Here is a 10,551-nt window from a genome sequence, read left to right as displayed (position 1 = left end):
AATAAGTTTTATTCCCAACCATGTACTAAATTGTTGACTTGTTTATACGTTTCTAACAGATAAATTATAATCCAATATTATATTATACATATATTTAAAATTACTTTGTAGAAGTTTAATAAACGCTTTTGAAATCACAAGGAGTTATGTATTGTATGAGGTCTTTTGAACAAACTTGTTTGCAATTATTACACTAACTTGTAAGTTAATCGACTGCATGAATTCAAACTTAGAAGCCTTGTTTGTTTATATTATTGTAATCATGAGTTAAAATTTAGGGCGTTTCTTGTCTATTTAAATTTGTTTTTATTTTATTAAACGTGTGTCGTTTATTTATAGTTTTATATTTCAGGTTCTTCAGTGTTAAATCCCTAAAACTATCAGAATATTTGTAACGTCATGATGTGTTATACCTATTGTAATGTTATTATACCAGGGTTATGATTGATTTCGTTATTGTAATTAATATTTCGTTTAACACGACAGAATTATTATTAAAAATTTATAAAAATAATAAGAATCAATAAATAACATAATATCTAAAACAGTCATGACCGTCCTATAAAATATCTATTAATTTAATAGTTATGTTATAAATAACTAGCTGTGTTGCCCAGCTGTTATCCGGCAATGTTATTATCATCATTGTTATTATAGTAAATGTACTGACGTAAAAAAATCCGACTATGGAATAAAGTTTTCCATAAAAAATGAACACTGGAAGAGTCTGAATTGGGAGTATTGGTTTTCTAAAAATGCATTGATATTATAATGTCATTAAAAGCACATCTAGGTACTTTTTTTTACAATTTTTAATCTAAGGAGGCTAAATTCTTATTTAGATAAAATTATCGTTACGCAGACCTGTTATACAACTTGAAGATTGTAATAATTCTGTACGTTGACGGAATTTTGAAATTGTATTTATTAACAAAGCTATAGCTAAGTTAGGCTTTTATTTATTAAATATTTTTTCAATTTATTAGAAACCCGACAACCTTATCTCTATTAAATCACCTCCATAATCCCTCCATTATTCTCCTCCATACTCCCTACATAATCTTCCTCCATTCTCTCTCCTTAACTATCTTTCATACTCCCTCCATAATTCTTATATCTTGTATACCGTGGTTACCATAGTTACAAACCAATTTTTTATTTTGGGTTAGCAACCAAAAATTACAAAATTCGTGTTTGAATTTTCAAAAGTTACTATGTCAGAAACCTTTGATGGAGTGTACTCATTAACTTCCCAAAGTTTCATGGTGATAGGATGAATGGTGTAGTAATGCATAAAGGACAAACAGACATGCATTCGTTTTAATATATATAGATAGATGTATAGATAATATTAAAAATAATATATTCGCAATATTGTCCAAATGTTTTTTTTTATGTAATTAATTGGCCGCAAATCAAATATAATAACAAAAAGTTTTATACAATTTATTTAAAACATTTAAATAAAATAAAATATTATTTTATAAAAATTGTCTACCAAACCAGAAAAAAACGTAATAATTAAAACGATACTCAAAAATTGAATAGTACTTCGCTTGAACCGTTGTAGGCAATGTATTATAGTTAAGCGTTGTTTTAATGTATTTAAGGGAAAACGGAAAGGCTATTTGTTAAGGGGCAAAGGAAAGGTACAACAATTTATCTAAATAGTAATCTTATTAAATATGCGACTAATTTTAAAGTAAGAAAAATTTTAATTTTTACATTATTTATATAACTTGCCGTTACACCTATTTCAGTAGTTTGACTAGTCAAACTACTCAAGGGGGAGTAACCGAATATTATGTAAATAGTGTAAATACAGTACCCCACTAAAATTTTAATATTAAGTTTTCTAGTTATAGAGTTTTTAATGTTACTTTTCTTCGCAATATGGCGAAAGTTTAATAAAAAATTAATTTTGTGGAAGTCATTTTCTGGCGTATTTATTGGACGGATATCGGTATTTATATTTTTTATGTGAAGCTACTATTTTCTCTATGGGGGCTAAAACACCTATTTTTGATTAATCTATTAGACAATTAGTTAGATTTATTGGAAAAAAGTAAAAATATAAACGATTAAATAAAAATTATAAAAAAAAAAATAATAATCGGTCTTTTAGCCGGCACAAAAATTATGTTAAAATCTGTTCGGTAGACACTTCAGAAAGCGACTTTGCGTTTTATTATTTCTTTGTATAAAATTAGGCGCTTTTCGTTCTCTTTACCGACAACATGTAGGTTTGGCTTACTTAGAATATAAGCAAGTATTGATTTAGTTTAAATTCGGTGATAAACGTGTAAACTGTAACCAACCAAACCACTTTAAAGAAAACATTTCGATAAAGAAACTCGAATTAGTTGCCTTCTGCGCGGACCAAGAGTGTTCTAATAATATGAACTAATTGGTCAGTTTTGAGTGGCTGAGATATATATTATATATATATATATATATGCGGTCGTAGGTCGTTAATAGAGTTTTATGCGTCTTACTAGGCTTTTGCGTTACCTACGACGCAAGTTTATTTATAATGGCAATAGTACAGGGAAATCGGTGCCAGAACATCTAAAACATGCTCTACATAAAAAAAGGAACATGACTCGTATAATGATCAGATGTAAATTAAAAAAATTATAAGTTTTTTAAAATATTTTAGTCTACTGCCGATTTTGAAAATGACTATTTTCGACGCTACAACTATATTGTAAGAATAACGCTTTATAATACTAATTATCTTATTTTCTAAAATTACCTTTTCTGCGTTTAAATGTTGTTTTTACTTTAAATCGGTGATCGTAGAGACTAAAAAATTAAGTAAATTTAGTTACTATTGCATCATGACTAAAAGATTATCCTGAGGGTTCTTCTGAAACTTTAGAAATGATTTCTTTAATAAAAACATTGCCGATATCACCCACCTCAAATGAAAGATTTTTTTCATCCCTCAAAAGTGTTAAAACATATTTACTATAGAAGACGAAAGATTGAGTGATCTGATGGTTATTGCAACTGAGAAGAAAGAATCAAGTAGTATTGATTTACAAGAGGCGGTAAATGCATTCGCAAATATAAAAACCGGTCGATATCCGTTTATTTAAATTTTAAAATAATTAATAATATTGTATAATAATTAATAAGTATTTCTTTTATACCTTATTTGCATTCTTTTAAATAAGAGCGAAATGGTTTCAGCTGGTTGCTTTAGTTATACTATATATATATATATATATATATATATATATTATAAAATTGGCCTACCTCAAAGTTCGCACACCCTGAAAAAAAACTGAAATGACGCCCCTGCTTTTAAGCTAGTTGACATAGTGAAGTACCTTTAAGGGGGGGGGGGGTATGGTTAATTCGTGCAAAAAACGGCAAATTTTTGTGAAAGTTTTTTGACGACACAGATAAAATCTGTTTATTAAAACTAATGGTACATTAAAGTATAACATTCGAAGAATATTGTGTAATATTTTCATGTAGAAATATTAAAAAATACGGCAATGGCGGCAATTATTCGGAAGCGTCTCGGAAAAAAGTAGAATTGCGGTGCCCCTCATAACTCGATGCTGGAACATCCGAAATTAAAAAAATCAAGTTCTTTCGTTAGATAATTGCTTTCTCCGGGTAACGCTGGGAGGGTTTTTTAAAATTTCAATTTTTCACTTTTTGGGAACACTTTGAAGGGAAAAACGCGATTTTTGCGAAAAAAATCGGCTAATTTGTTATTGTAAAATAAAAAATATTAACAAATTTGAAAAAAAACTCTCCAGCGTTACCTCGTTAGTTATGTACTGAAATAGTGTTCAAAATTTCAAAAGGACCGGTTTAGTAGTTTTGAAGTTATGGTGGTCACCGACTTTGAAAACGTGAGTTGTGGGAAAAACGCTTTAAAGTTAACGATAGTGCGCTCGGGCCGGGCAGCTATAAAATTCCGACAACTCATAACGTCGTCAATTTTGTTCCGATCGACTTGAAATTTTGACACAATATTCTTGAAATATTATGCATTCGGTTAACAAAAAAAATTAAAAAAAAATATTTATACCCCCCCCCCCCTTAAGAATAATTGAAATTATTAAAAAATCGTTTTACCCCCTCACCTTTAATGAGATTTAATTGTTTTTTAGTTTTATTTTCGAGTGCAATAAGCTTTGATTATTTCTATATCATATAAGTCATATTTATACGGCATTTGTATAGATGAAGTGGTGTGTTAAAATCGAGTAATTCAACTTACGGATGAAATGAAAGGTGAGTAAGGGAAAGAGAGGAAGAGGAAGACTAAAGAAAAGATGCATTGCAAGAATAGTGAGTGATATCGAGCTCTGTGGAGGTGTAGGGTTAAGGAGGTCGACCCTGTATAGTTAGGAATGTCCTATCTTGGTATTACCCAATACGCACAATAAACACACACTTAAGTATAGAACTTAGGGATTAGACACTTTATTCAATTTTGATCACTAAAAAAAGGTTGTCCCAGTTGCTATATTTACAGGTAAACTTTCAACTGAGCGTAAGTAGCGCCTTAGGTGATGCATTTAAATAAAAACACAAAAATTATTAATACTTTGAACACAACTATAATGAAATGCAAAAACACTAATCGATCGTATCAGTACGTACTGTACATATAATAACAATCTCCACTTAGTTTATGCTAAGCGGTGTGTGAGTTGTGACTCATTCCCAGGGCCAAGCCCAACTGAGTGCGACCCGACATATCAATTTGTGCGGCTTTAAATAATAGAAATAATTATAATTTTTGCTGTATAAACATTAGCAATCCTTAGTTTCAAATTTGTATTATTTGTCGTTCCTACTACAGTAGTGTAAAGCGAAAATGAAGAAGAAGAATTTATCTTTAGGATTCTAGTGTGTTATACTATTTTAGATTTAAGTCTTTAGTTTTTTAGGAATTATGGGGAAACACTAATGTTTTATGTGCTGGGATTTGTTTTGATAATATATGCATGTGGCTGTGTAGCACAGCGTACTTGTGAATACGAGGCACGTCCAGAAAGTAAGTGTAGGGCCCCTCCTTTTATTTTGAATAGACCTTCTCAATTTTTTTAGGGTCTCCAATACCTTGCTTCGGAGGTCTGCACTCGATTTCGCGGATTTCGCACTTGGCGGCAGACTCGATCGACATGTTTCACGAGAAAATTTTCTGTGGCCACAGTTTTCAACGTATTAAGCTCGTTCTGGACTTGTTTTGAAGGGAATGAGTTAAGCTACACGGCAATGTAGCCAAGATAGCAAATATTCCCTACGGACGTGAGAGCCTCAGTACACTTACTTTCTGGACGTGCCTCGTATTTTGCTCCATCCTTCTTTATCAGAGTGATGTAGCGCAGCGCGAATCGTCGGTAAATCTTCTTAAGAGCACAAATCTATCAGTAAATGAATTTCTCGACAAGTATACATACGGTGTTGTACAAACATAATATTATATTATAGAGTGTTAACGAGTCCTGGGTATTTACTTTTTTTCGTGCAAAAGTATCATTTTCAATTCGGCTGAAGAGGTTTATTTTCGGTTTTTGATTAGATTTTGCGGTATTTGTGAATTTTCAATTTAGCTTAAGATGTTTCGATGGACCGCGGAAGAAACGTGCGGTTGTTCAAATAAAGGTGCGTACAATGAATAGAGAGATACGAGCATGAAGGAATATGGAGAAAATGGATTTTCTATAGCTACGCCGTTTGCACGGGATAAGAGGCAAAAAAAGCAGATTATAAAAGCAAATTCGATTACATTTCATGTAAAACATAATGCGTTTATATCTGCGACGTTTTAACGCCATGCGACGAGAGTGGGAAAAAGAGGCAAAAGATGGTAGTGGCGAGGAGGGGAAGGGGGAGCAATGTTCAATCCCTGCTATTGAAAATGTCAAAAAACGTTTCTGTTGACTTAAACATAATTATCGTGTACCATCGTAATACGATTATAAACCTGCACCAGTTTCTTCCGTTTGGGTCGCTGTACACGACTTTTCATGGTGACTGATACACGTTTACACAAGACTCATCACTTCAGATTTCCGACATCTCGCTAATACTCGCCATCGTCTTGTGGAGCTCTGTTGTCGGCCACCGAGTACACACTTAATTACCGAGTTGAGAGATTTTCTTTCACTATATCAGTTTGAGCGTGAAGTCAATCTGTATTCAAATAACGAATAGCTGTTCGCCCGTTGGACAAAAATAGACTTTGCATCCCTTTCGGTGGCTGTACCGCAAGAACATTAATCGTCAATCGTCCGACGTCGCTGTTTATTTTCAAAATGTAAGTAACGCGTGTTGTGTTTGTTTTTTATTTCGTTTTCATTTCGACTGTGACTTATTTAGTACACACAATTTTCCATATGAGACTTAATTAATTTGCCGGTGAATAATGGCTAAAAATAATAACGCTTCGTAGGTTGGCCGTTTTTTTAACCCCTTTTTTTTATTTAAAAAGGATAAGATATTTTTTTACAGTATAGCCGTAATAAAAAAAAATTAAGTTTACATACCGGATTTTTTCGTAATCGAGCATTTTTGTAATTTTTCGAGATTTGTACCAAAAGTATTGTTCTTCAAAAAAAAAAAAAAAACCAGTCCCTAAGTTAATCTAACATAATCTAGAGTATTTTGTTCGTCTATTGTCCAGGTTGAGTTTTGGATTGCAATCGGCTTTGGCCATCCGCCGTCAACGCCTTCAGGCCGAACTCAAGCGGGCCGTGGAAAGACGCCGTTCGAGCACTCAGTCCTATGAGAGCACCGGTAATCGCGGTTCGAGATCCACGGTCGCCAGCTACTTAGGGCCCACCAGAATCATAATGAACAACGCACAAAGGAGGAGGAGGAGTTCCAACACCGAAGTCAACTACACTATCAGCGTGCTGGACGTGGGCATTATATTTGCATTGGTGGGCGTCGCACTTATGGTGGCCGGTATTCTACTCAACGGGCATGCATCGTTGGAAGAGCCGATACACTGGAATTATCAGGTGTTCATGTCCGGCATTGGCTTCTTTGCGATCGGTTTCTTATTGATCATCATCGGTCAGCTGTGCAACCGCCGCGATGCCGACGAATTGGCATCCTATGTGGACCGGCAAATGTCGAGTGGCAATAATTGGAAAACAAACGTAGTGGCTGATCTCGAAAACGGAACCGTGCACACTGAACTACATCAGATTGACCGCCAACCAGGCGAGCAGCCCCCACAAAGAAACACTCGCAAACCGTCTTTGTCCAAGATTACCGAAGAAGACTTGATACAGCTCCACGACATGGTTCCTGGCCAATCGATTGCCAACGTTCAGCCTCACCGCCCGACCAAACTATTTTTGACAACACGTTGCTACGAAGAAACAGAAGTATAAATATGTACTCTGCTTTTTCCGACTTTATTAGTATACACCGTAGTATGATCATTTTGCATTTTCAAAGAAATTCAATTAACTCACTCTTAAAGCGCGCATTAAATATTGGTAATAAATAGGTATATTATGCTACTTGTTTGTGCAATTAGTCTGCTTTGACTACCGTAGATAAAAATTAGAATAATTTATGCATTTATGAATGACCTTTCAGATAATAGATAAATAAAATAACTACTCAAGTGTCGAAGTATGTCGTATCTTTCCTTGTACTCTTTGCCTTCGATCCTTCGATAAGATATCTAGGTACATGAATAAAAGTCTAACTAGAAATATCTCAGGAACAATTTTTTTTGGGTCATAATAAAACTGTATAAATAATAATTACATCAATGGAATCCAAAAGCGATTTTTTTTCTTTTCTGTTTTTAATTTTTTCCAGCACATTTTTATCGCATAATTTTTATTTGGTTACATATTCATTTATTTAGTGTAGGTATACGATTTTTAAAAGGCTAATCAAAATCGCTGTTAAAGATGCTGCAAGTCCAAAAATTATATTACCAAATTACTACCAAAAAAAAATAGTTCTAATTTCTGAACAAATTATTACACTTTCTAGTTAAATCTTTAGTTTTTCAAAAAAATTGCCTATAACGAACTCCTTAATAAATGTAACGTCCTATTAAAACACTTCAATCTTCTTTTATTGAAACCATGAGTGTTTCCCGTCAAGTAATTTTTACTATAAAATTGCTTATTATTATAGAAGAGTCGATTTTTAAAAATAATTTATCTTTGAAAACTAATATTTGAATACCTTATACCAAATTTGCATATCTAAAATCTATTGTAACACAAATTGCCTATATTTTACCCCTTAAACAATAGCCGTACAGACCGCAATGAAGAAAGCTACTCTCGCGGTCCACTATTAGTAATTATATCTACACACTTTTTTTTCTTTTATTACATCTAATAGTACTGTAACTTTACCAATTACTATAATAGCTGGTTACGTATACTCGTTTTACTAAACATTCAAATATGGACGAAATACTCTTATCAATAGTGTCTACTTACTTGAAAAACTTTAATTTGACGTGGAACCGCAAAATTATTAGTTATTTAAGTTATAAAATAGCCGAGCTTTTATATTCTTACTTTACAATAATTTAACAATGTATAAGTACATAATTGGCATTTAGCAAAACGGATCAACGACCACAATATTAATTTTATGATTATATGATTTTATTAATAATATAATTTATAAAAGTATGTATAATTCTTTTATGATTTTTCCAACTAAATTGTATTTTCAATATAGGAGAAATTTTACTTTATTTTCCTTGAACCTTATTCAAATTTAAGTGCTGGAACTTGTCTTGTTCATTAGTAGGTGCAGTTTTGGATTGTAATTTCTTTTTAAGTTTTATTTAAATTTCTATCTAATAAATAAATCTTACAATGGCTTTATTAACTATTTCATTAAAAAAATTAAGGTAGTATGTAGTATATAGCATATAGTATAATAAATTGTATTAATACTATATTATAATATTTGCATAATAATTAAACAATTCGATATCAATTGTATAAATACACTGCTTTACTATGTATGCGAAATTCAAATTATTATTAATAAAATAAACTTTTAAAATTGTAATTCTTAAAATAAAATGAGTTAATTTAATAAAATTAATCGTAAAAAATTTTTTTATTTCATTCTTATACCCTGAAAATGTATTATAATAAAGTTTATTTCAAAATTGTGTTAAAATGAAAAATTAATTGCTTATACTTCATTAGTTTAGGTCGAACTTCTTTTAAGCAGTGCATATAAATTTACATCTAAATGTGATTTTATAGGAAAATTTTATCTATATAGTACTGAATCATTTTTTTTTTTTAATTACTGTACCAGTAAAAGGTGGAGGTGAATCGTCGTCCTAAAATGTTAAGTGCGCGCAAGGTAAGTTAAGGATACATTTATGTAAAATCAAACATGTTGGAAGTTTTTTTTCCATGTACACTTGGGCAGAAACAAAATATATGTTTTTTTTATAAGAAGCGAAATTGCAAAATAAAACCAAAAAATGTAAACAATTATTTTTCAATTCAGTTATAAAAATATATAAATAATGTTTAAACTTGAACATAAATAAAATGTTTAGCACAAAACGTGATAACTTTGCATTTTTTTTTTTTTTTTTGAACAATAAAAAAAACTAAATGTTTACAGAAAGGGTTTATTATTATTATTATTTTTTAATATATTTTAATCAATAAAATAAAAACATGAATATCTCAAGTCACTGATTTTTTTTATTCTTCTGAGACTAATGTTAAACTAAAATTATATTATTTAGCCTTGGTACATAATATCTGAAATAGTATTGGTTTTACAATGGTGGGTTTTTTTTGTGTTTGTCTGAACAATAGGTATTTTATCATTGGACATTGGATGTATTCTTTATAGATATATTAATGTCTATGACCTATGCGATCGGAAATCCTTCGCCTATATCGTTTTAATAATGAAAACTTCAACCTGTTATTTTCAAATTCTAGAAAAAACGATTTAAATTTAACCGATTTTCTACACAGACGCTAAATAATAAAACATTAATATATAGCTAAATAGGTACTTTTAAAATTTTCAGTGGGTTTTTTAGATTTATCATCACCATTAACGAACAAAAAATTTATTTTTAATTTAAATATTATATTACTTTATTAAAAGGTAAAAACTATTTTAAGACAAATATATTTTTAATTACAGCAGTTTATCTTTAAGTTTTTCAAAATTTAAATTTAATATGTAAGTCTAACGCACAACATTTATACCAGTTTTCAGCCAAGTCACAGTATTTGATTAGTAAGGCAAAATAAATGATAAATTAATGACGAAAAATTACATAACTATGTGACAAACACTCTTAGGGGGTGGAGGTTAGTATTAACCACTTTTATTGTGGTCTTTAGGGAGGATGGTTAGTGTAGAATACTACTTATATTTGATATTTTTCATAATTTTTTATTATGATTCTTAATGGTGGTTAGTAGTGATGACCACATGAAATAGTAATTTAGACTAGTGATGGGAATCCGAAAATACGGATTTTTTTTTTTTTAAATACACTTGTAACCACTTAAAAATCGTATAAATAATAAA

This window comes from Adelges cooleyi, unplaced genomic scaffold, assembly GCF_023614345.1.
Source record: "Adelges cooleyi isolate 19-005CV unplaced genomic scaffold, UGA_ACOO_1.1 ACOO_flye_CR_arks_rails_tigmint_CR_PRNA_247, whole genome shotgun sequence".
Lineage (NCBI taxonomy): Eukaryota > Metazoa > Arthropoda > Insecta > Hemiptera > Adelgidae > Adelges > Adelges cooleyi.
This window is presented reverse-complemented; position numbering follows the sequence as displayed.